The sequence below is a fragment of the Pongo pygmaeus genome, chromosome 7 (assembly GCF_028885625.2).
Source record: "Pongo pygmaeus isolate AG05252 chromosome 7, NHGRI_mPonPyg2-v2.0_pri, whole genome shotgun sequence".
In the NCBI taxonomy this organism is placed as follows: Eukaryota; Metazoa; Chordata; class Mammalia; order Primates; family Hominidae; genus Pongo; species Pongo pygmaeus.
Window position 1 is genome coordinate 22,933,916 of NC_072380.2, and position 26,799 is coordinate 22,960,714.

At 46.3% G+C, this 26,799-nt stretch overlaps 1 protein-coding gene across 3 annotated transcripts in view; it reads right to left on the reverse strand.

Annotated features, from left to right (window-relative positions):
* The window catches only part of PEBP4 (phosphatidylethanolamine binding protein 4), a 226,979-nt gene that overhangs the window by 136,572 nt on the left and 63,608 nt on the right, over window positions 1-26,799 (reverse strand). The gene's annotated exons all lie outside the window — the stretch shown is intronic.

The window sequence follows — 26,799 nt, forward strand, 5'->3', positions numbered from 1 at the left end:
TCTGTGTGATGCTAGAAAGAGCAGGGGCTATGAGCCTAGCTCTGTCTGTGGAACCTGCCATTTGTGACTTCTAGTCTTAGTTCTTCATTTATACGATGGAGATACTCATCCTTCCTCCCAACATGGTTTGAAAATGAAATGAAATCCGGATGTATGGAGCTATGTCTAGGCTCATAAGCAGGAAGACTGCTGCATATAGTCAGTGTTACTAACAGCCACAGCCTCCCAGGACCTCAGGGAGGGGTAGGAGGAAGGGCCTCTCAATGCAATGTGATCCAAGTTTAGAAAGGAGTTGGAATAGACTTGGGTTCAGACACGGCTTCATGCCATGTCCCACTTCCAGGAAAAGAAACGGGCTTGTTGGAAAAAGAAAACAGACTCAGAAAGCATCTTGGGCATCCAACAGTTCTTAGGAAACAGCATTTGGGCAAACATCATTGAATCAGCAACACTTGGATCCAGTTTCCATTGACAGCTTCACAAACTGAAGATCGAGAGGCGGGGGACCTGGAAAGGCAGCCTCTTTGGGACAACATCCAAATGGATCTTGCCCCGGGTGACAGTCTCCACTCCTTTCCTCCCCTCCACATTTGGCTTGCATGGTGCCTCTGGTAAGTTCTAACATGCAGGACTCCACGGAGACTCCTGGGCTTCTGGAAGAAGGATGTGAAAGACCCGGAGCCCAAAGCCGGAACATCTGGCTTGAGTTCCAGGCGCACCAGTTATTGGGGCACTGAATGGCCTTTCTTTGTGACTTTGCATTCCAGTTCCTTCTGAGTCGATTCTTGAGAATGAATATACTCCCATCAAGGAAGTGCTTTGGGGCCCTCAGTGAAGCCTACTTAAGGTACACACTTGGGATTATGGAACTAGATGATGAGACCCAGAGATCATCTGGTATAACTTTATTATAGGACAGAGGAGGAAACTGAGCTCAGGAAAGCTAAGCAACTTGCCCAAGACCACACAGGAAAAGCAGGGTCTTCTAACTCATGTTGTGGTGCTCTCCCAGGGCGTCACCCACTGCACATTAGAGTTACGCAGGTCCTCACAACTGAAGCTGACAACGAGCAGAAAAATCCTCTCTCTCTTGCCTATCGGAATCCCATAACCCGTAGTTGCTGGGAAAAGGGGGCACTAAATAGTTCCCCAGAAAGCACAAGCAAGGACTTGGGGGGAAGAGGGAGTGTGCGTCGGCCCTGATAATTGAATCTCGGTGCAAAGAGACAGCTGGATGCACTGCAATTGAGTTAAGTGGAAAATGGCATTTTCGTACTGTTAGGAGCCTTCTCAGCCCAAGGCCCTGATCATTTACTCCAAGCACCTGGTGGTCTTGCAGCTCTAACCCCAGCGCCCAGCTGAGCCACGGGCCAGCTGGGATCAGCTGTGTGGGGCAGGGAACGAAATTAATTTTCAATCCCTGGGGACTGCAGTTGGTAGCTCAGCAGCCAAGGATTATACAGACCTGGAGAGAATAGCGCACCATCCCTCTGGGGGAGTTATTGAACTCCCAAGTGCTGGTGGGGAGGTGGCAGAGGAAAGAGGGAGAGGGGTTGGAACAGTCTTTATTGGGAATCCCATCACTGAGATTTAATGGACATTCTGTTGCTGGAGATTTGGTCTCTTGCCGATTTCTCTTCCGAATATTTAATTTCAAACTCCTGCCCTCCACCTCCAAAGCATCAACCCCTAGAGTATAGAAGAACTGAGTTTCTTGTTCTTCTTCTTTTTTTCCCTACCTGTTGTAGTGAGGCAAGAAGTTGCTTTGGCAGAGCAACCATGCTCTGCTTACGTGAACACATTTGCAGATTCCGGCACCCTCCCATCTTCAACAACCATCCCAAGAGCACAAACCTCCTGATTTCTTTCCCGAACCCATGTAAAAAGGAGCAAGCCTAAGTCTCCTTTCCCTCCGAGCCCACCTTTTCTAGTCGTTGGTAAATGAACAGCAGCGAGAAACACACCACAAGAGCGTCCAACCAGAAAGAGCCTAGAAAAAATCTGTTTCCCAACACAAACTTGGTTCCAACGGAGTCTTTTGTGAGTGTGAAGAAAATATGAATTATAGTTCCTGGCCGTGCAAAGTCCTCACTAAAAAGAAAAAAAAATAAGAAAGAAAGAAAATGCTACATCTGTTTCCATTTCAGTCGCTCACATGTTTAAATACATCGATGAGGCATCCGTCTAAATTTACCAGGTCCTGAGCAATTAACAATTAAAAAAAAAAGACTAAAAGATGATGGCAACGTTTGAAAAATGCAAAATGCTAAGATGCGTGTGTTCGTGTGTTCATTTCTATCACACTGCATTCCTTTGCAATCCTGGCACTCCAGGAAAACTGGAGCAAGGCCTCTAAAAAGGAACAGGGCATCATTAGCGCAGCCAGATCCCTATCTTAGCCTGCAGCAATTACCATCCTTCGGAGCGAGCTGCGAAGCGCTTTCATTACTGGGGGACTGAGGGGTCACTCACCTCCAGCCCCCATCTTGGGCTAAAACAAGCATTTTCCGAACTAAGCATTCCAGTTTCATTTCAATCTGTAATTGCTTTGATTTCGGTATGTGTAGAACACGGAGGCTTCATGACTAAGAATTTTATTAGTCAATAAGTTTGCTACTTTTATGAATCATTAGCCCTCATTTTACTCCTTTCCCATACTGGCCTGAACCAGTGTGACAGATTTCTTTTGTCCTCCTGTGGGGACCAGTGAAAACACTCTGCAAGACCACCTGTTCCAGGGATAATTGGTTTCTCCAGGTCACAGAGGTGGGATAAAATCAGTGGATGTAAACCTGGAGCATTATTTCTGCTTTCATACTAAAGGAAGTCAATGCTGGGCACTGGAGTTTATTGCAAAGTTCTTACATTTATTTAAAGTTTTAAAATTTTCAAGCTCCTTAATATCTATTAGCTCAAAGCCCTGTGAAGTAAGTAGGAAGGTACCCTTCTTTTCAGAGAGAGGGTCAAAAAGCTGCTGATCAGAGTTAGGTAGGAATAGAGGGAACCAGGGCTTCCTGCCTCAGTCCTGACCTTATTTCAATTCTACAACTTGCCTCACTGCAAATTCCCTTCACAGGAGGAAATCCAGAAGGTGAGCCATTAGGGATATAGAGCTCAAATCCTGGACTCTACTATTGCCTCCTGGAAGTCCAGCACTCCTTCTTTGGGCCTAATAAATGACAGCCTGAGTCCACGGATTGTTCTGACCAGGAACTTGTCAGAATGAAGGCAAAGAAACGCTTCCTCCAGGCCTTAGGAGGAGTTGGGATCCACAGATGAACAGATCACAGGAGATGCATCTTGGTTGGGACAACAATTATGCCAACTGCTTATTGTTTTTTGATAAACTGGCCACAGATCCTAGTTAGCAAGAACAACAAACCTCACCAACGCCAGAATCCAGAGACCATGAGACCAAAAAAAGAAATTCATATAAGAGAAAAAAATGATCCACCCAATGTAATCAGCGCCTGCAATGCTGCACACAGATGGGTGGTCTCACAGCCTCACTACTTAAGAATCCCAATGCATGACTCCACGTGCTAGAGGACTGGACATGGCCCTACCCTTCAGGAATCGACTGTTACAAAGTGGCTTTGAGATTGGCAGCAGCCTCTAGGTAAGTGAGGAGCTTTGCTGGTGTTCATTTTAACTCTAATTTCCACAGGAGATGAAACTTGACTGGCGACTTCCTTTGTATTTCCCTACATCTCCCAGGACAAATCTTTTCGCAGAGGGCTCACCAAAATATGTATATTCACTACACATCTGCTTCTGGGACACTATCAGGTCTGGCACCCACTCCTCCTACACAACATGCATACACAATAGTATTATAGGGGGAACGATAAAAATAAGTAGTCTTGCCGTAGGGACCAGTCTCAGGAACGTGTCTGGTGGAAATGAATGTAATAGTGCCTTGATGACAGCCAGGAATACAAACCACCTCCACGACTGCCAGTAAAGGACAGAGAGATAAGCAGGGGCTGGGGCAATGAGGGAGCAAAGGAGTTAATGTCTTTTCTCCCTGTCTTCACTTAGGGAATTTCAATTCTTGATCAAGCGATTTGTCAGGATTGTTGTGTATTTACTGTAATTACAGAACATCAAATGTGCGTTGACGTAATTACCATAAATATGTGTAAAGACATTATAACGTGTAATTATGTCATATAATTCTTTAATAAAGCATGCAGAAGAAAAATTACTCTGCACATGCTCAATGCATATCTTCTCCTGACTCTTTCTACTGAAGGTTTTATTTGCTCCCTCCTCCTCCCTCTTTTCAAATTCCAGAGACAGTTTCTCCCATTTAGGATTAACTAGCAGAAGGGTGAGATTAGAACGTGTGTGTGTATGTGTGTGTGCATGCAAGCTTGTCCAAATGAGCATGTATGTATGTGTGTGCATGCACACACCCCCCCCCCCCCCCCCAGGAAAGAAAGGCGATTTTTAAACCCTGGAAGAGGTACCACGGTCCAGGTGTGAACAGCACACCAGTCTTACAGTCAGTGTTCCCATGGCTGACACAGAAGAATTCCGTGACCCAAGATCAACTCCTCCTTTCTCTCTGCACTTCTCCCACCTGTAATTGCCTGGGTGACCTGTGCCCTGCATGGGGTGAATATGTTGGTGCACGGGTCACACCGTGTAGTGACACTGAGAGCTCCTGGGAGAGGGATGCTTGGGAAGATGTTGACATTACTCTGAACCCAGGGAACTTCTGTAAAGATCTGAACAAAAAGTAAAATCTCCCAGGTGAGATCTCTAGGGGTGTTCAAGTGGAGCCCAGATTGTCACCAAGACTAGAACAGATTTAAAGTCCTTCCCCAGCCCTCAGAGAGTCTATTAGATGTGGGGTCTGTGTCGTGATCTGCATTTTCACATCCCTTCCTCTGGCCCTGCAGGCCTTTTGGAGGCTGTGCACCCCTGAGGTTAAGGCTTCTGCAGAGAAAATTGCTGGAAGTATTATGTCCCTAGAACTCAGCGTTAAATCAAATGAGAAAGAATGTCCTTATGAGTGGGGAAGATCTTCCCAATGATGATATCAAAATCAAAATTATAAAGGAAAAAGACTGATTAGACTATGCAAAAAGGTACAATTTCTCTACATAAAAATACCACAAATATAGTAAAAAGTAGCCAGGCATGATAGCTCACACGTAATCCCAGCACTTTAGGAGGCCAAAGCGGAAGAACTGCATGGGCCTAGCAATTTGAAACCAGCCTAGACAACAAAGTGAGACCCCATTTTTACAAAAAAATTTAAAAAATAGCCAGGTATGGTGGTGCACGCCTGTACTGCCAGTTACTTGGGAGGCTGAGGCAGGAGGAGGACGGTTGAGCCTCTAGGAGGTTGAGGCTGCAGTGAACCATGTTTGCAGCACTGCACTCCAGCCTGGGCGAGGGTGAGACCCTGTCTTAAAGAAAAAAAAAGGAAACCTAATATAATAAAAAGCAAACAAAAGACCAAGAAAATATTTGCAACATATATGATGAAAGGGATAATGTACCTAACGTACTAAAAAGCGCTGACCAATCAGTAAGAAAAAAGTCTAAATAGAAAAAATGGGCAACAATGGAGAGAAAAATCACAAAATAAATACACATTGCCAAAAAGCACATGAAAAAATAACCAGCCTAATTTATAATCAATTAGGGTACTATCTTTTACTTGTCAAATTGGTAATTATTTTAACAAATTCTAAAATACGGTATTGATGTAATGTTGACAGTATGATAATAGAAATTGGGTTAACTTTCTTGGGGCAAATTTGGCAATGAATATCAAAAACCTTGAAAAGGGCTGAGAGAGGTGGCTCACACCTGTAATCCCAGCACTTTGGGAGGCCGAGGCGGGCGGATTACTTGAGGCTAGGAGCTCGAGACGGGCCAGGCCAACATGGCGAAACCCTATCTCTACTAAAAACACAAAAATTAGCCAGGCGTAGTGGTGCATGCCTATAATCTCAGCTGCTGGGGAGGCTGAGGCATGAGAATTGCTTAAGCCCAGAAGAAGAGGTTTCTGTGAACCGAGATTGCCCCATTATACTCTAGCCTGGGCAATAGAGGGAAACTGTCTCAAAATAAATACATAAATAAATAGACAGATAGATAGATAGAAAAATAAAAAACCTTGAAAAGGTGCATACCCTTTGATCTATTAGTTCCTCTTCTAGGATCTTACCCCCAGAAATTAAAAATAAAGTCAAAGATTTAGGCCTAAGTTTTCCTGACACCAAATTATTTATAATAGTGAAAGAAAAACTTCCCCAGAAACAACTCAATTTCCAACAAAGGGGAACTGGTTAAATGAAGAAAGATAGAGTCTGAACTCCACAGAACACAATTCAGCCATTAAAAATGATAGGTGAGTGTTTGATGACATGAACTGATGCATTATGATGTTAAAAAAAGCACAAAATTATAAGCCAGTATGTGAAGTAAGATACAATTGATAGGTATAAAAATGTAGAGGAATTTATACCAAGATATTAATACTGGCTTATCTTTTAGTGTGGGAGTAGGGACATTTAATTTTTTTCCCTTTCTTTAAAAAAAAATCTGGGTAGTCCACATTTTTATAGTGAACATTTCCTACTTTAAAAAATGAAATCTACACACACACACACACACACACACACATTTACTTACTCACACATTTTGGTTTAATACCCTGAGGCAGTTTACAGAGAAAGCATCTATACCATACAGGGCTCCATCGCTTACCAAAGGCTATACCCTTCTCTCAGCCTCTTGCTCCCCATCACCCATTCCAGAAACACTTGTGGCCAGAGCCAAGCTCTTAAAGGACCGCCAGGAGTGGAAGAGTCAGTGCACAGTATATTTTGGCTTTTAAGCAGTGAGTGAGATTCCAAACAGCAGAACTGGAATTGGAAGCTAAGATGACAGCAGGCCAGGAGCTGGCCTGGTTGGTAGGGTCCTTGAACCCAGAACTGATGTGATGAGTCTTTCACCTGAAGTCACAGGAGAACCTGAAGTTGGGAGAACAAAGAGAGTTGATTCTAGTGGGATGCAGAGTCCGGGACCAAAGAAGGAGATGGAATTGGGTTACTAAATGGAAAAGCCAGAAGCCAGTATCAAATACTGAAGCATTCCTCATAAGCTTTTCTCTCTATCTATCTCACTTTGTACATCACATGGTTAAGGCAGCATACCGAGTCAGGGAGCAGTGAGCCATGGAGATGAAGAGGGGCAAGGGATGGGGAGCAAGAGGAGAGCTGTCCATGAGAACTACCTGCAATAGTAGGAAATGTCTGTCACCTGACTTACATGCCCCTGGTGCATGGTGTGTTGGACGATGCTTCATGGACCATCCATGGGGCAAACTCTTAGTTGTTACCCCAACCATCTCCTCCACCATTTTTCAGAGCATGGGGACCATGGGGCAGAATTCTTCTAGGTGACAAGGGCTGAGGCATTTTGTTCTTGCTGCTATTATAACTAAGGCGGGGGTCCTCTCCATGTCCCAGTGAGAAGGGGTAGCTTCAGCAACACCCACAGACCCAGCTAGTCAAAGAGGGATAGTGTGGGTGTTTAAATGATGAAAGGAATCATCCAGCTTCCTGCATTTCTTCTTAAGTTCCTTTCTCAGACATTGGGCAGCAAAATAGCGACAGAATCTGAGGAGTGTAGCTGTTTTTAGCAATGTGGCTTAAGAAAGGAGTTAACATGGCCTTAATGAATAACCACCGGTTAACCCTTATCATCAATCTCAGAATGAAAATTTCATTTTGGTAAATGCAGAGATAAGGAGCATACAGAATATATCCTCACTGTCAAATGCTTGGCCCCAGCATCCTGGGAAAATGCAGAGTATTAAGTATCTCATCCTGTTACTCAGATTTCAAAGTATGGCATCCTCTCTATCCCATTCATTTTCTCAATATTCTTAGAAAGCAAGAAAGGGATAATTAGACTCATCTTAGAGATGAAAAAACTGAGACTTTGAGATGACAACTGAAGCCTAAAACTCTCATGTTAAATAAATAACAGAGGCCGGGCCTGGTGGTTCATTCCTGTAATCCCAGCACTTTGGGAGGCCGAGGCAGGTGGATCACTTGAGGCCAGGAGTTAGAGACCAGCCTAGCCAACATGGTGAAATCCCGTCTTTACTAAAAATATAAAAATTAGCTGGGCATGGTGGCGGGTGCCTGTAGTCCCAGCTATTTGGGAGGCTGAGGCAGGAGAATCGCTTGAACCTGGGAGGCAGAGGTTGCAGTGAGCCAAGATTGCACCACTGCACTCCAGCCTGGGTGACAGAATGAGACCCTGTCTCAAACAACAACAACAACAACAACAACAACAAAACAGAACTACATAGAAGGGACTACCTTGTGGTCATCTGGTTTGGACTCCATTTAGAAGTCAGCATGGCATGGGTGTCCCCATAATACGCAAACACTTCAAAAAACCCAGCATGCTGAACTCCAAGATGTCATAGACCAGCTCATTTCTACTTTCAATAAGTAAACTTATGTCTCAGGCTGAGAGAAGCCCAGCCTATAAAGCAAACTACGGCAGCACCTATCTACCAGGGAGCACTATCACATGGCCATCAGACTCCCCTGTGGAGCCTGAACCCCAGGAGAAAGTCAAAGATAGAAAATCCAAGTAGCTTCTGAGGCAGAGCCAGTAATTTGCCAAGTGTTGAGCTTGCAGCATCGAGGTTGCTTACAACTATTCAATTGGAAAAAAGTCAGACTCATCAGGCTGGAATCTCATTAGTTTCCCTTAGTGAGCTGGAGCTTGAATACTCCAGGGGGATCAGTCCAAAACAAAGCCAGCAGAGGAAGCAGCCAGAAGTGTCCAGGTGCAATGGGCCGTCTCTGGCCCAGGTGAGATGAGCCTCAGGACCTATTTAGAAGAAGAGGTTGGGTTGGGATAGAACTGAGATAGCAGCTTGGCATACTGGCCCACAGAGTACCTATGATGGCTGTCTAGTAGCCAAGATTGAGAATATTAGAAGACCCACTTCAGCAATGTATGAAATCAAAGCCCAAATTTTAAACTCCACACTCCTTGACACAGCATATGAGGCCCATCTGGTCTCCATCTTGCCTCATCTCCTATTATGTCCCTCCCTGTACTTTAAGTTTGGGCCCTATCACACCAGCATCCTTTCCTTGCATACAACCTACATTCTTATGCCTCTCTATCTTGCCTTACATCTTTGTTTTTGTAGATCCCTTCCCAATCTTTTTTTAGAAATATTGTCTTTGGGAGGCTGAGGCAGGAGGATCACTTGATCCCAGGAGATGTCTGTCCCTGGGCAACATGGGGAGACCTCATCTCTACAAAAAATTTAAAAATTAGCTGGGCATGGTGGTGCACGCCTAAAGTCTCAGCTACTCTGGAGGCTGAGGTGAGAGGACCTCTTGAGCCCAGCAGTCAAGGCTGCAATGAGCTATGATCATGTCACGGCACTCTAGCCTGGGTGACAGAGTGAGACTCCATCTCAAAAAAAAAAAAAAAAAAAAAGAAAAAGAAAAAGAAAAAGAAAAAAAAATTGTATATATATGTATGTATATATATATATATACATACACATATATATGGTGCCAGAATACACATATCATGCAATTTGCCATCCTAACCATTTTTCAGTGTCCAATTCGGTAGTCTTAAGGACATTCACATTAATATGCAACTGATCTCCAGAATGCTTTTCATTTTGCAAAACTGAAACTCTTTACTCATTAAACAACTCCCTCTTCCCTCTCCCCTCAGCTCCTGGCAACAACCATTCTGCTTTCTCTCTATGAATTTGACTCCTCTAGGTATCCTGCCTAAGTGGAATGGTACAGTACCTGTCTTTTTGTGACTGGCTTATTTCACTTAGCATAACGTCCTCAAGTTCCATCCATGTGGTAGCATGGGCCAGAATTTCCTTCCTCTTTAAGGCTGAATAATCTTCTACTGTGTAGATATACCACGTTGTGTTTATGCATTCCCATCTTTTTTGCCCTCTCAAAATCTGACTCTATCGTCAAAGCTTAAAACCCAGGAATGTACTCCATGGAGCTTTCCTCAAGACCCTCCGTTACAAGCTAGTCATGTACAAAGATCTTTTGAGCATGTGTTTCGTGCCAGGCAACAGGGACACAAGGATGAGTAGCCACAGTCTCTCCTGCACGGTCCATCCAAGCCCAGCTTACTGAGCACACTGCAGGTGACTCGGTGACAGCCCTGACTGTCCATGTTCATGACACACTGTGCTGCCACGAGGTCTACTTAATGGTTTCTGTATTAGTCGTCTCATTTGTAAGCTCTTGAGGACCCGGGCCACATCTGATCTCAGTATCCCCAGTGCCCAGCACAGTATATTGAACATAGAAAATGCTCAATAAATATTTGTTAAAATAGAATTAAATTTGCATTCCTTGGAATGTAGAGCTTCTTGACTTCTAAGTGAATGGCCAGTTGACACAATAAGCTGGAAGTCAGTGCGTACTTATTGCCAGAGCTGTTACTTGGTTCTTGTCCAGGGCCTCAGGTTTTGATTCCAAGCCCTTACCAGTGGAGTGGGGAACTTTATAAAAGAATTTCACTTTAGCCTACTGAAGTCAGCAGAGGGAGAAGTGGAGGTTCAATTTGCCCTATTACAGTTAATAATAATAGCTCAGATGTTTCGTGCTCTTTCCATGTACCAGACTTTCCAAGTGCTTTCCATAGACTAATTGAATCCTCACAACAAGCCTAAGAGATAGGTTTTTAGCTAGGATGAATAAATATCGACTACTATCCCCATTTCGCAAATGATACAACGGAGGCCCAGAGAGGCTACACATCTTACCCACTGAATACAGAGGAAATTAAGTCATATGGCCAGAATGCAAATGCAGGTGGGCAAACTCCCAATCCTATGCTATTCTCCTGGACTTTCTGTGGCAAGGTTTGACAGAGATTACATTTAGCAGAACTCATTGGAGAATCTCTTTAAAACATTAAAAGGGGGCCTGATCAGGGCTCTCTGATGTCAGGGATCTATTTTGTGTTTTGGCTCTCATTGTGAGTCTTGCAGCCCATCTGGATTCTGAATTTCCTTAGGTCCAAAGGATGTAAACTTGATTAAAGAGAAATATCAAGAACTAAGAACTTCTCTTGACAGAGAGGTGTGGGGTAGGAGTGGTTGACAGGAGAAAATGAAAAGAAACAGAGAGAAAATGGGTTCAGTTGCCACTTATAATAACCTAGACTCAATCTTGCGCTTTAGTGATAAGATCTTAGGAGCAATTTGTGAGAAGGGTTTGAGCGGCATACTGGTTGGATCGGGAGCACGAAGTCATTCTCTCTCTCCCCACTAAGTCTGAACCCTGAATTAATTTCTCCTGCATGTTTAGCTAGCACCAAGCGAGTGATGCCAACGCAAAAGCGGCCGCTTGATCAGGAGTATCGATGGGGAGAAGGGAAAGAAAAGATCAAAAGCACTCCGGCTGAACTGAAGGTATAGGGTGACAGCAGATCCCAGGGAATGCTGGCAGCATTGTTCAGGAGGCCACAGGAGTCGGAGGCCTGGGATCCATCCTCAATCTTCCCCTAACCACACAAGTAACTCAATCTCTGGATCTCAGAAAAATTCAAGCTGGAATTAGTACCCCCATGATGTCTTCTAGCTATAACAGTCTATGATTCCATAGCCTAGCCAATTATCTACAGGAGTATCTCGTCTACATAAAAAATGGAACTGTTCTCCTAAGTATGTTTTCCTGCCCCAGAAGAGTGATTCAGCGATTAATGACAGGGTCCCTGATTCCCTCCCTAAGTATCTAAGACTTAAGGGAAGGGACCAAGGGAAGACCTCACAGGACCCGAAAACAGCAACTTGTGTAGATCAGCTGGGAGAGGAGCTGGAAGTACCATCATAACAAGGATAGGATAGAGGGCTCTGGCAGTATTCAGAGTAATTACCATTTATTGAGCATTTATTAAGTACCTCACACCATTCTAAATGCTTAAACACAAACTCTTTTAAGCTTCAAAGGATTCTCATATATATTCAATCTATAGGTGAGAAAACTGAGGTTTCAAAAGGCTGAATAAGTAAGTCACAACCTCCCTATGGCCACACAGCTAGTAGGAGTGGAGGTACTGGGGTGTGAGCCTAGACCAGGGCCCCCTCATAACCTTTTTTTTTTTTTTTTTTGAGACGGAGTCTCGCTCTGTCATCCAGGCTGGAGTGCAGTGGTGCGATCTTGGCTCACTGCAAGCTCCGCCTCCCAGGTTCATGCCAATTCTCCTGCCTCAGCCTCCTGAGTAGCTGGGACTACAAGCGCCCGCCACCACGCCTGGCTGATTTTTTGTATTTTTAGTAGAGACGGGTTTCACCATGTTAGCCAGGATGGTCTCGATCTCCTGACCTCGTGATTTGCCTGCCTCGGCCTCCCAAACTGCTGGGATTACAGTAACCTCTTCTTTTATTGTCTCAACAGACTGGGATTTAATACTGGAAAGTTGACCCCGGATGCTGTTGGCAGTGAAAGGTGTCTGTGGAAATGTCCAGGCACAATAATAACAGCATGGAGAATGAGATGCACAAAGGCCCCACATTCCTGCTGCCCCAGTAGACAAAGCTGCTGAATGCAGGGGAGTCCCTCATGCTCCCTTCCTCTCTGTGTGTCCTAATGGCCATTATCCAAGCCCATCTTCTGCACAGCTGGCTCCAATTGGAACACAATTCAGGTGTTCAAAAAATGACACTATAATTTTTTGGTTGGAAAGCAGAGCCTGAAACTGGTAAGGAGGCTTCCTACAGCTTCTGAAGCCTCAGTCATAGATAGTTGGCAGCGTTTTCTGATTTATGGTGAAGGGTGTGGAGGGAGGGGTAGCTTCTGGCTGAAGTGTGCATGGGGCTTTTGATGAGGATGAACAGTGGTTAGGGTCCTGCCTCCCTGCATCCTTCTATCTCTATATGCCTCAGATACCAGGAGAGTATTCCCCACCCCTTCTCACTGCTCTGATCTGTTCAACGCACATTCATTCATAAGCTCAGACAGGCGCTGTGTGCGTCGTTGCTAGTTGCCATGGCAGAGACAGAGGGTGGGTCTCTGCCCTCCAGGAGTACCAAGTGTCCAGCACAAAAGAAAAAAGAGTTCCACCTGAGCGATGATACCTGGCTGAAGGACTAGGGAGATGTTAGGCCTGCCTAACAGCATGCTACAGGAGAGAAGAAGGATGTGTCACTCTGGATCTCCAGTTAAGGAACTGTCAAATGTTTCTCAAATGCATGCTGTCCTCTCCCAGACACTTCTCCATGATGTCTAGTCCGGACTTTTATCATCTCTTGCCCCGACTACTGTAAGGGCTTCCTAACCCATCAAGCCTACCCTCCTCACAGCCACCAGAATGATCTATTTAAAACTCCAGTCTGACCAGATCATCTCCAGCCCCGCCTCGCTCCTGGGCACATAGAGCATCTTCACCTCCAACTTCATACTGCTTTTTTCTGAACCTCGTGCTTTTGTTCATGAACTGCCCTCAGGCCCCCTGCCTTTTGCATGATTAATTCCAATCTCAATTATAGTCTCAGCTCAGGTGTCACCTAGGATGCCTTACTTGATTATAAACAGGACAAACACAGGACTTCCCTCCTTCCTTGCCCGGAGTGAGAGTTCTGTGCCCTTATAACATTCTCGGCAGAAACAGTTCTGTGAGGCCACCTATTTGTATTGTGATGATCTGCTTCTAGGCTCACCTCTTCAGCTCTTTGAGGACAGGGACTGTGTGACCTCTGAACCTAACCCAGGACCCAGCACTGACTTAAGAGGAGTGAGAAGGCTCTGGTGAAGACAGAACCACCAATAGACCATAGGAGACGAGGGGTTCTCTTCCAGCTGGGTCCCATCCGCATACCCTAACCCCATGCCTCAATTTCCTCCAGGAGAAAGCGTGGGGGAGGGGTGAGGAGGAGCAGTAGGAATCGAAGTGACTCGGAGGAAGCGGCTTCCATTCATTAGCATTTGTAAAGGGCTCTGAGCGCTGCAGATGGAAGCTGCTCCGCTAGGCAGCTTGTTAGGACTAAAAATAGAGTTGTGTAGCACCTTCTCGGCAGAGCTCAGGAAAGGGCGGAAGGGGTGAGAAAATAGGTAGCCAGAGGTGGAAGTAGCTGACCAAGTCCTAGCGGTTAGTACGCACCACAGTAAACCACCACTGGGGCCGCTGGGCACCGCCGAGTGCCAGGCTGGTGAACTGACCCGCAGCGCGCCCCATCTGTGTGGGAAGGTCGGGGCAGGGGACCCAGGGCGGGATGGTGGTGCTGGACCCCGATGAGGCCCCTTCACGGCCACTAGGGGGCAGGGGTGCGGGGCGGGCAGCACGAGGGGGCAGGTGTGACCGCAAGAGAGGGAGGCAGGTGGCGGGGCCAAGGAGTAGGTCACCAGGAGGGGACCTGCAGGGCCAGACACCGAGCCCTGGATGCGGGGTGGGGGTAGACAGAAGGGCTGGGGCGGTCCGGGGAAGAACCAGTGCTGGACGGGGCTGGGGGCCCACGTTCTCCTGTGACTCAGGTCTGACTCAATGCCATTTCTGAAACAGCCTGGGGGGCGGCGGGAGGGGGAGGGAAGGTGTTTTTGCGAAAATGACAAAACAACTCCTTGCTCAGGGCAGCCCGGGAAGAGCGGCGGGCGGATGGGAATCACCCCGGGTCCCCCTGCGGCGTCTCCCGCTGCCCACCCACGGGCGGTGACGGTGACGGTGGCGGTGGCGGCGGCGGCGGTGGGACCCGGGCCTGGCTGAGCGCTCCACCTGCGCCTCCAGGGCGCTGGGCGGGGGCCGCACTTTCCCCGCCGCGAGGTGGAGCGCGCCACCGCCCCCCGGCCGCGCGGCGAGAAGGAGCCTCGGGGAAGAGCTAAAAAAGGCAAGGCGCTGCTGCCGGTGCCGGTGCCGCAGCCGCCGGGGAAGGAATTCCCTCCGCCCGGGCGCACGCGGCCCCCCGCCCCCGCCCCATCCTGCTCAGAAAAGCCTCGGATGCTGCCCGGGAGGAGGAGGCAAAGGAAGACTCCGTTCCAGCCACCTCCCGCCGCCCGGATCCCAGAGGAAAGGGGAGAGGAATCTCCCCACCGGATCTGGTGGGCGGAAGATGGGCCACGCGGGAAGGAGATCGGCGGCCACTCCCGGGGGCGCGAGCGGCGGCGCCTAGAGGGCCCCCCCACCCCGGGCTCGAACTCCCGCCAAGACTGAGCCCAGAGCCCACCCCGGCTGTCCCAGCTCGGGCGCCCCAAACCCACAGCTCCCACTCAGGACACGCGCCTCGAGGTGTGGCCCGGCGCCGGGACGTGCTGCCCGGAGAGCGCGCAGCCCGCAGCCGGCGTCGCCAGCGCTGCGCCCACTCTTCTCTCCCAAACCCAGGGCTTAAGGCCTGTCGACTCCAGGCCTGTCCCCTTTCAGAGCCAGAGACGAGCCCCAAGAAATCAGGAAATAACTTCACTTGCCAAATTTTAGTTTTCAGAGCAGGTCCACGACATCGTCTTGCTTGTCTCACAGTCACCCTGGCGTCTCCATTTGACAAATGAAGAAATGGGAGCCTAAGAAAACTTAATTATCAGCCTGCGTTAGCTAAAATATGTAAGACACAAGGCCACGCAGGCCAGTCTTGGGTCCTGTGGTTCAGAAACTTTCATCTGGTCCTTTTCGCTATCATTCTCTGGGGTCTTTTCAAGCATTTAACATTTTGGGGATGCCTGTTATGTACCCAGCAAGACACTGAGGACAGAGAGATGAACAACAGCCACTCTCTGACCTCAAGGAACTCACAGTCCGGTGAGAAAGAGAGAAAACAAAATTACAGATTAAAATATGCTGTAAACCACACTGTTCTAAACACGGAAACAGATTCAGTAACTTGCCTAGGTCTCGGTATTGTAGTGGTGCCACCAGGATTTGAACCCAGACAGTCTGACTCCAGAGGCCACCCACACATAACCACTATACTAAACTGCCTCTTTTGTGCTTAACTATATAGCCTTAAGGGGGGTGGGGTGGGGGGAAGCAAATCACAAAACAGTATGTACAGTATGTTCCCAATTAAAATACATATAAACACACAGAAAAAAAACAGAATATATGTCAAAATGATGAGTGATTTTTGTTTTCTTCTTTTTTTTAATAAGCGCCACATTTTTCTTCATGGAACATGAATTTTATAATAAGAAAAAAAGCAATAAATGTTATTAAAATACAGCTTGAATGCAAAGCTTCCAAAAGGTGGTGATGTGTGAGTTTGCCCTAGTGGAAGTGGAGGAGCTAGTCCGGCTGGGAGATGGGGAAGGGGACTCCAGGAAGGAGAACTTTGTACCCCAGCTGTGCAAAGGAATGGCAGGAGCATAGAGGCAGGTTGAAGAAATTGCAAGTAAATCTGTGTGATAGGAATGAAGAGGCGAAAGGCTGCAGGAGATGAGGCCTCAAATCACATTTCTGGGGAAGCCCCTTGGGTAGAGAATTCCAGACCCCTAACATTATCCTAAAATCTGCCCTTTCCCTTGAGGACCTAAGAGAGCTATCCCGGAGTGGGCTGAGATTCCTGAAAGTTATTATTGCGTTATAAATCTTTTTCTATCTTTGGAGGTGAAAAAGCTGGATGTAGGACATTAGACTCCGTCAACATATTTGGGTCAGAAGGTGCCAAAGTGCTGGGTGGAGATCATTGAGGATGGGCTGTTACCATGCACATTTTCATTAATCGGGCCCGCTTCATAACTCAGGCTTACTCTTGCTCAGATCCGAGCCTGCAAAGACGTCGTGTCAATAACCCCCCAGCCCTTGTGCCGTTCTGCCCGTCTCATGGAGGTCTCCTTAGCACACCAGCTTATTAAAGCACTAGATTTTCAGGTTGCGGAAGGCAGGTCTTGTCCTCCACACCCGGCCCAGCTTCTCAAAGTGCCCTGGGTTCCCCCTTTCCATGCTGGGGAACCCTGGACAAAGGTCAGTTCACTGCCCTTCCCCCTCCTGGCTCCAGCCTTCTTGGAAACAAGCCCGACCCCTCCTCCAACCCCACCCCAAGAGTTGCAGCATTCAGTGCACAGAATGCAGACTAGCAGCTTCTCCGCAGATTCCGAGTTCCAAGCTGGAAATAGAGGGGCCTTTGCTCACGTCATTGCATGAAATTCACCATCTGCCACTTCAACAAGAGAGACTCAGGGATGTTGAATGTGAAAACTCGGCTCTTGCTTGGGCAGTTGACTGGATTTCAGGGTGAGGACCACATCTGGCACGTTAACCCTGGGACCTGGGTTACCAATATTAGAGATTTGGCCTGATACTGGTCCAATAGGTGATGAACCCATAGTTACAGATCTCCTTTTAAACAGCCACCTCTGTGCATGCACACACCATAGGCAACAGGATCTAGCCCAGCCCGGCTGGCAGGGGTCCAGGGTAGATTTGGCTGCTTGATAAGTAGCTGCGGACAGAGTTGAAGCTACTGCCCCAGACGTTGGGGGTTGGGTCCCCCTCTGTTTAGCTGCCTTGTCGGTAGAGAGGGAAGACAGACAGACCATGAGGAGCCATTGTGAGCATCTTTGCAGGTCAGAAATGTCTATGCTCTTGCTGCTGGAGAAGGGAAAACACCCCCTTGGTTTTCTCTTCTTACTGCTTTTTAGTAGTGAGCAGTCAAGGTGTTTGGGGATTTGCCTTTGTGATTGTCTCTTTAGTGTGATTTTTGGTAGCCTGGATTTGTTCGCCTGCTTTCAAGCCTCCAGGGAGTCTCAGAAAAGCTGCTTTCCTCTGGGTGTGCCCGGTGTGTGTGCTGCCTGCCTGCATTCTCTCCAACTCCCCAGTAAGTCCTGGGTAGAGGTAGGGGTGGGAGGAATTGGGTTTTATTTTTCCTTTTTATTCCCCACAGAACTCAGCCCAATTTCATATACACAAACAACCCTGAACTCTAAACCCATCTACCCAACATCTGTGTGCCTGACCTCTCCAGCAGGATGTCAAACAGCGTAAACAAAACATGTCCCCCGACCCCTAAACCTGCTCCTATCCAACTCAACTAATGGCAACTCCATCCTTCCAGTGGCTCAGGTCAAAAATTTTGGCGTCATCTAGGATTCCTCTTTATCTCATCCCCATAACGAATCTAGCAGGAAATGCTGTTGGCTCAACATCTGACCACGTTTCACTGACTTCACCTCCTCTGTCATCTCCTACCTGGATTATTACACTAGCCTCCTTCTTTCCATCTGGGCATCCTGGGCAGCCTGTTTTCAACATGGTGGCCAGAGAAGTCGTGTTCAAACCTAAGTGAGGTCATCTCGCTCCTCTACTCAAATCCTTCCCATGGCTCCCCATTTCTAAGCAAAAGCCACCAGACCCTACAGGATCTGCAGATACCACCCCAAGATCATCCTACATCTTTCTCCTCCATGCTACTCATTCCAGCCACACTGGCCTCCTTGCAGTTCGTTAAACACACCTGGCATTCCCCTGCCTCATGGCCTTTGTACTGGCTGGCCCCTCTGCCTTCTTTCTCTGCCTTCTTGGCTCCATCTTCATCCTCTTTGCTTAAACATCCCTTTCTCAGTGAAGTCCACTCTGCCATCCTATTTATGTTGTAAATGTCCCCTGTGCCAGTGCCTCGTGTCTCCCCTGTTCTGCTCTTACACTGGACTGGGTTCCAGATCGCTGTACTGTATACTTGTGTATGTTTTTCCCTATATATATGTTTATTTATTTTTGTGTATGTCTCCCCTACCAGAAAGTGAGCTCCACAAGACTTGGGGCTTTGTCTCGTTCCTTCACAGATGCGTCCTCAGGACTTAGTGCCGGGCACAGTGCAAGAGTTTAAAGAAGAAACAAACGTGGTTTCAAAGTGAAAGGTGGTCACAGGCTCATGGACTTTCGCCAGGAAGCCATGCTCCCCCATAGCTGCTCTTGTTTTGGGCACCTCTTTCATAAGGAGCTGTGAATCTCCTGGACACACAGGAAGAGGGAACAAAATTGAAGGAGGCCACAGACTGGGAGAAAATACCCATGGAAAAAGACAGACTTGATAATGGACTGGGATCCGAAACATACAAAGAACTCTGAAAACACAACCATAGGAAAATGAATAACCCAATTAAAAAATGGGCAAAAGATCTGAACAGACACTTCACCAAAGAAAATACACAGGTCCCAAAGAAGCATATGAAAAGGTGCTCATGATATGTCATTAGCAAATTGCAAATTAAAACAACAATGACATACCACTACACACTTATTGGAATGGCCCAAATCCAGAACACTGACATCAAATGCTGATGAGGATGTGGAGCCCTAGGAACTCTCATTCATTGCTGGTGGGAATGTAAGATGAGACATCTGCCTTCAAAGACAGTTTGGCAGTTTCTCACAGAACTAAGCATACTCTTAGCACGCAATCCAACAGTTATGCTCCTTGATATTTACCTAAAGGACTTGAAAACTTAGGTTTCAAGTCACAAAACCTGCACCAGCCAGCCTGGAACAAATCCGGGCTTCACACAAAAACCTGCACACAGATGTTTATTCATAATTGCTAAAACTTGGAAGCAACCAAAATGTCAATGAATGGTTAAATGCACCATGGCACATCCACGCAATGAAATATTATTCAGCACTGAAAAGCAATGAGCTATCAAGCCATGAAAAGACACAGAGGAATCTTAAATGCATACTACTAAATGAAAGGAGCCAATTTAAAAAGATTACGTGCGGTAGGATCCTAAGTATACAACATTCTCAGAAAGGCAAAACTATGGAGATAGTAAAAGATCAGCAGTCGCCAGGGGTCAAGAGTGAGGGAGGGGATGACTAGGTGGAGCATAGAGGATTTTTAGACAGTGAAATTGCTCTGTATGATATTACAATGGTGGAGACTTATTATACATTTATCTAAACCCATAGAATGTACAACACCAAGAGCGTAACCTAATGTAAAGTATGGGCGTTGGGTGAGAATGACGTGTCAATGTAGGTTCCTCAAATGTAACAAATGCACCCCTCTGGTGGGGAATGTTGATAGTGAGTGGTGGGGAGTGGGGGGATGGGAGGAGTCAGGGGTGTATGTGGGAACTTTCTGCAGCTTCTGCTCAGTTTTGCTAGGAACCAAAAACTGCTCTAAAAAGTAAAGTCTATTGAGAAAAAGTTGTTTGGGCCACAGGTCTTTTCAAACAGTAGATCTGCAGGCTCTAAATGGCTACTTCTCACCTATCCAGAGAAGCCCTTGGGGCCTCTGCCAGAGAAGGGGTTTTGTTTTGGAACAACCCTCATCTCAAGATTCTCAGGATCAAAGATGGCCGTAGATGAAGGTGGAAAGGGAACGTTCTGGAGGATCCTCCGCAGATGCACTTGGACTTGTTTCTTTCCTGCTCAACCCAGGAAAATAAAATAAAGACTTCCTATTGCTACCCCTGACCCCCAATCCCAAAGTCAAGTGAAGCAGGATCCTTTAATCCACTGAAATGCTGCTGGGCCCTGGGGGTGAGGGGTCGGGGGTGGGCGGAAAGAGAAGCAGGAAGAGCTGGGATAGGTGACTCCAGAAAGCAGGAGCAAGAGTCCAGCCTCTGTCTAGAAGCCAACATCAAACAACCTACTGTTTTCTCTCTGACAGCAGTTCTGTCCTAAGGACAGTTCCCCTCTAGGCTTGGGCCCACATTTTGCACCCCCATCACTGTTGTGGGAAATGTAGTTTCATTTCTGCCCATGGGCACTAAAGGACCTAGGAAGACCTCTCTGAAATAATAATAGTCACTACAGAGTTAGCTCCTTGTCCTGTACTAAGCGATTTACATCTGTTATCATAATTAGTCCCCATAACATTCTTTCATTTTTATTTTTATTTAAATAGGTTTTGGGGTACAGGTGGTTTTTGGTCACATGGTTAAGTTCTTTAGTAGTGATTTCTGGGATTTTTTTTTTTTTTTTTTTTTTTGAGACCGAGTCTCACTCTGTTGCCAGGCTGGAGTGCAGTGGTACGATCTTGGCTCACTGCAACCTCCAGCTCCCTGGTTCAAGCTATTCTCCTGCCTCAGCCTCCTGAGTAGCTGGGATTACAGGCACATACCACCATGCCCAGCTAATTTTTGTATTTTTAGTAGAGATGGGTTTCACTATGTTGGCCAGGATGGTGTTGATCTCCTGACCTCCTGATCCACCTGCCTCGGCCTCCCAAAGGGCTGGAATTACAGGTGTGAGCCACCGCGCCAGGCCTGATTTCTGGGATTTTAGTGCACCTGTCACGCAAGTAGTGTATGCTGTACCCAGTATGTAGTCTTTTATCCCTCACTCCCAACCTCCCCCCGCAAGTCCCCAAAATCCATTATATCACTCTTATGCCTTTGCATCCTCATAGTTTAGCTCCCACTTGTAAGTGAAAACATATGATATTTGGTTTTCCATTCCTGAGTTATTTCACTTAGAATAATGGCCTTTAGCTCCATCCAAGTTGCTGTGAAAGACATTATTTCATTCCTTTTCATGGCTGGGTAGTATCCTATGGTATATATACACCATATTTTCTTTAGCTGCTCATTGGCCTATAAACATTCTTATGATATAAGCATGATATATGTATGAAATCAAGTAGCTTAAGTCAACACAGCTAGAAAATGGTGGAGTCAGGATTTGGACCTGGGTCTTTTTACCTCTATCCACTGTCAGTAGAGTTAAGTCATGTGTGTACTGCACAGTGGTCCTTGGGCAAGAGGGTGACTAAAATCCAGCCCCTGTCCCCGTTGCCAAGCCATGCCTCCTGGCCTAGGGATGAATCAGGCCAAGAGACAGGACCCTTTTTTGCAGTTTGCACGAAGGTGCTGAGGATGCTGGCTGCAGCCCTGTGCAGTGGAACCTGCTCTCTGGGACTTGCCAGGGCCATGTGTGCCTTTTCTGTTAGGACAGGGGAAAGGGAAAGAAAATGAAAGTCTTTTGTTCAGTACCTGGAAAAATGAAGAGGCAGAATAGTATTCTTTCTGATACCTTAAATGATGAAGGCACTGCCTTCAACGGTTTTAAGTCTTCCTGACTGTTTGCTCTTAGCTACTTTGATTTTCTAGGTAAAACTGGTTTAAAATTTTTGTTTTTGAGACAGAGTCTTGCTCTGTCACCCAGGCTGGAGTACAGTGGTGCAATCTGGGCTCACTGCAACCTCTGCCTCCTGGGTTCAAGTGATTCTCCTGCCTCAGCCTCCTGAGTAGCTGGGACTACAGGCATACGCCACCACGCCTAGCTAATTTTTGTATTTTTAGTAGAGACAGAGTTTCCCCATATTGGCCAGGCTGGTCTCGAACTCCTGACGTCAGGTGAGCCGCCCGCCTCGGCCTCCCAAAGTGCTGGGATCACACGTATGAGCCACCACGCCCAGACTAAATTTTGATTCCTGACTTTCAGGGTCTTTTTACTAGATCAGGGAAGATTAGACGTAGAAAGGGGAAGATTCTTATAGGCAAAGTTAAATTACAGCCTAAACTGAGTAAATTCTCACCAAAATCATTCTTCCCCGGGTGAGTATAAAGAGAAAGGGGCTGGAGAATCTCCCGAAGCTGGTACAGTTATTGGCGAGACTGCACCTGCATTGGTCTTTTTAAACCCATTAGAGTCTTAGTTATATATTTCTTCTTTCTCTTCATTGTCAGCCATGGAGGAAAGGATGCGATGAAAAGATGTCTTAGGCGACAACTTTATATTTTTCCATTCAAGTTAAGTTCACCAAGATAGCATTTAAAGTAACCATGCTGGCCAGGCACAGTGGCTCATACCTATAACCCCAGCACTTTGGGAGCTCAAGGTGAGGAGGATTGCTTGAAGCCAGGAGACTAGGCTGGGCAACATATTGAGATACTATCTGTATGAAAAAGTTAAAAAAAAAAAAAAAAAAAATTAGCTGGGCTTAGTGGCACAGGCTTGTAGTCCCAGCTACTCAGTGGGGCTGAGGTGGGAGGATCGCTTAAGCCCAGGTGTTCAAGGCTGCAGTGAGCCGTGATTGTGCCACTGCACTCCATCCTGGGCAACAGAGTGAGACTCTGTCTCAAAAATAAACAAATAATCGAACAAAGTAACCCTGTGAATAGAGCTGTAGATTAAACATACTATACTCAGTGTAACATCATCATGGCCTGCTTGAGAAATTAATGTTGTCTTTAACATACTGATACTCATTTTAATTCCTGGGGAGATTACTTGCAGCTTGATGGGTATATGTGGAATGTTGATCGGGAGGTCGGGGGGAGTCCCAGATCTTGACCTTGGGGGTGTTAGGGGAGATTTAAGAGTTCCCCCAGTGTGTGAACTTCAGGATTTGTAGGATTGGGGCCTCTCCCTGTTTCTCTAGCTTCCCTCAGCTGGCTGGTTACCACATTTGTCCCTAGCTCTAGGGACAGTCAGTTTGCTAAGCAAATGGAGGTGAAAAGCCGAACCCAGCAAAAAATTCCAGGTCTTGACATCTTGGTCTTCCTAACTAGCTGTGTGTGTGTGTGTAGCCCATCCTGCAGCTGGGGCCTTGGGGAAAGTGTGCAGGCCACCAAAACACGGATGCCAGAAGCCCTGACTTGTGCAGCTCAAAAGCTTGAGGAACTTCAGTTAAAAGAAAATAAGGTTAGAATAGTAGAAAGGGAAAGAAGTGGAGAGCCCCTTTTTAAGTACCTGGGAAAATGAAGAGGAAAAAAAATTATTATTTCAATTACTATGAAAATGTATTTTATTAGAAGATGGGGATTCATCATTGACACTCAAAAGCCCGAAAAGCAATATCCCGCACTATAATACCCCTGTCTCCATGCAGGTAGAATGAGTTATTAAATTGGAAGATGAATGTTTTGCAGTTCAGTTAACTGCATCTGTTAAAAAAGAAATAGTTATAAACTTGCTGTGAGTCCCCAAACCCTCCCCACTATAGCTGTCTCTTGCCAGCCCCCAACCCTCTGTATCTTCAAGCATTTTGACACAACCCCCTTTTCACATTTCTATGGCATATGAAAATTCAGGAGTAAGAAAAAAAGTCAGCAAATTAAATGCAAACCAGAGGTTTTTATTATTATTATTTTAAAAAACCAGTTGCATATAGTTCAATTGTGACAAAGTGCGACAATGTAAATGCAGTGCATTCTTATGTATAACAGCTTTTCCTCCGCTCCTATGGCAGCCTCAATAACACAGCGCTTCTGTTCTGCATGAATAAATATGTATAAAATGTAATGCTGCAAAGAAATAAAATCCGATAACTGAAAGATACCATTTCTTAGATTCCGGGAGCAACATGAGGCATCAGCTTTTCTGATTCTTTGGTATTTATGTGAGGAGCCATTGAAATGATAATTTGGAATTTATTATATTTTTTCAGGGGCAAGTAATTTCCAGCTGTCCATTGGGGCTTTAAGAAATGGAGGTTCTGGTGGTCTACCTGCTCATCCTGTTTTCTGGGTGGGCTCTGTGGCTTCTTCTCTGCTTCTCCATTCAGCCCATATACTCACAGCCTGACCATCCTTTTCCTTCACCACCTCAGGAGTCAGCCTCGTTAGTGAAATAATGAATTTAGTCCTCGGAGCCAGCTGTGCTTTTTCACCCCCGAGACTCAGGTGCCTGATGAGTTGCAAGCTCAACACAATTCCCTGCTCACAAAAAGGGAACTCACTCCTTCCTCTCTCTAATCTTGAAATCGCATAGGATAGTATTTTAGTACTAATGTGTATGTGAGCCCCTTTTATTTTCTTTTTCCCCTTTCTTCTTTTTTTAACTTTTATGTTAGGTTCAGGGGTGCATGTAAAGGTTTGTTACATAGGTAAACTCGTGTCATGGGAGTTTGTTGTGCGGATTACTTCATCACCCAGGTATTAAACCCAGTACCCAACTGTTATCTTTTCTGCTCTTCTCCCTCCTCCCACTTTCCCCTTCAAATAGACCCCAGTGTCTGTTGTTCTGAGTCCCCCTCCCTTTTTTTTTTTTTTTTTTAATAAAAGAGGAATCTGCTTACAAACTTTGGCACTTCTTATCTCTAACATAAACACTTGGGACCCTGCTTCACAGTTAGTCTTGACTTAGTCCCCTGTCGTCTGCGAAGGCTGAAGCTGGGAATTATTAGCGTCCAGGTTGTCTAGTTCCAGTCCCCAAGGCTTTCAGAAACTGGCCCCAGCCTACCCTTCCTGCCTGTCACCCAGCACGTCACCCACCCGCACTGTCCAGAAACCCGGCGAAGTCTCAAGCCACACTTGTACTCGCACCCTGGTCTTTCCAGATCTTGCTTGGTATTGCATTGAGTCTTCCTTCTACCGGCAATGCTCTTTCTAGATTTAGAATTTTTAGCTTCAAGATTCAGCTCAGATATCACCTGTTCTTTATTTTGAGGCAGACTCTCACTCTGTCACCCAGGCTGAAGTGCAGTAGTGTGATCTTGGCTCACTGCAACCTCAGCCTTCTGGGTTCAAGTGATTCTTGTGCTTCAGCCACTGGAGTAGCTGGGATTACAGGTATGCACCACCACACACGACTAATTTTGGTACTTTTAGTAGAAATGGGGTTTCGCCATGTTGCCCAGGCTGGTCTAGAACTCTGGGCCTCAAGTGATCCACCTGCCTCAGCCTCCCAAAGTGCTGGGATTACAGGTGTGAGCCACTGTGCCTGGCCGACAGATGTCACCCATTTTGCAACCACTTCGTCCCTTATTACCGCAGCTGCTAACGCATACCATGCATACAACGGTGGCGTGTCTACTGGCTCTGCCAGCCTCCTCTAGGGCGGAGATCAGATCTCAGCACTTTCTGCATCACCAGTGCATAGGGCCCGTGGTGAAATTAACAGCATCCAGTGTGTGTTGAAGGACTGAAAGGATGAACCACCGAGAAGAGACAATATCCAGCGTGTTCTTCCAGTGCTCAGGATTTTCTTTTCGGCCTCATTCCAGGAGAGGGTTGGCAGGACAATACTTGGGAGCACTTGAAAAGCAAGAAACTCAGGAGAGAGGTCACCATCCAATGATGAAGGTACTACCAGTGATGACATGTCCTGTCTCTACCTCAACTTGCAGCCCAGGGGCACCTCACAAACGTGCTTCATCGATGACAGTGTATGTTTATAGGACTTGTGTTGTTGTGAAAATAAACAGCACTTGAAGTGTAAAATTAGAAGTAAATACATGAGTTAGGAATTATTTTCCCTACTGTTTAAACAAGCTACTTCTCAGGTGGGACATTAGCTTCCTTGGAGCAAAGCCAAAATCTGGCTTGGTTAGCCAGAAAATGTAAACACATTTCTGTTAATGTTCAGGGTAGAAAGGAAAACTCCAAGGTTTGAGAAGAACCTCTCCCTTAACTGCTGTGTGAGGCTGGACTAGTTATTCAACCTCTCTGGGCCTTGGACCCTTATCTCTAAAATGAGGCTAATAGTGCCTCCTTCATTAAGTCTTTGCCAGGACTGAAATGTACATTTCATAGCATGATGCTTGGATCAGAAAAGCACTCCATGTATATTAGCTATTTGAATTATGATTTGGGTTTCAGGGAGCTTATTCCACCCTTATAAACATACCAAGTGGACACCATGTTTTGGTCTTTTCTCTCTTCCTCAAATGAGGCTGTGCTGAATGGGAATCCTCAAACAGCCCTCAGCCTCAGGGATAAGGTGTCCCAGCCATTTCTACTGTATGGGTGGCTCAGAGCCCTTTTTGTCCAGTCTCTCCCTGTCCTCAGTTGTCCGGGTGAGGACAGCTGACTTTGGAATAGAAAGATGATGGGGCTACATGTCCTTATTGTGAATCAAAACCTCGGGTCCATGTTTTGATTCTGAGGTCAGAATCAAACCAACCTGCTGGGTTGGTTGGCAGGTTCTTGGGACTTTCTT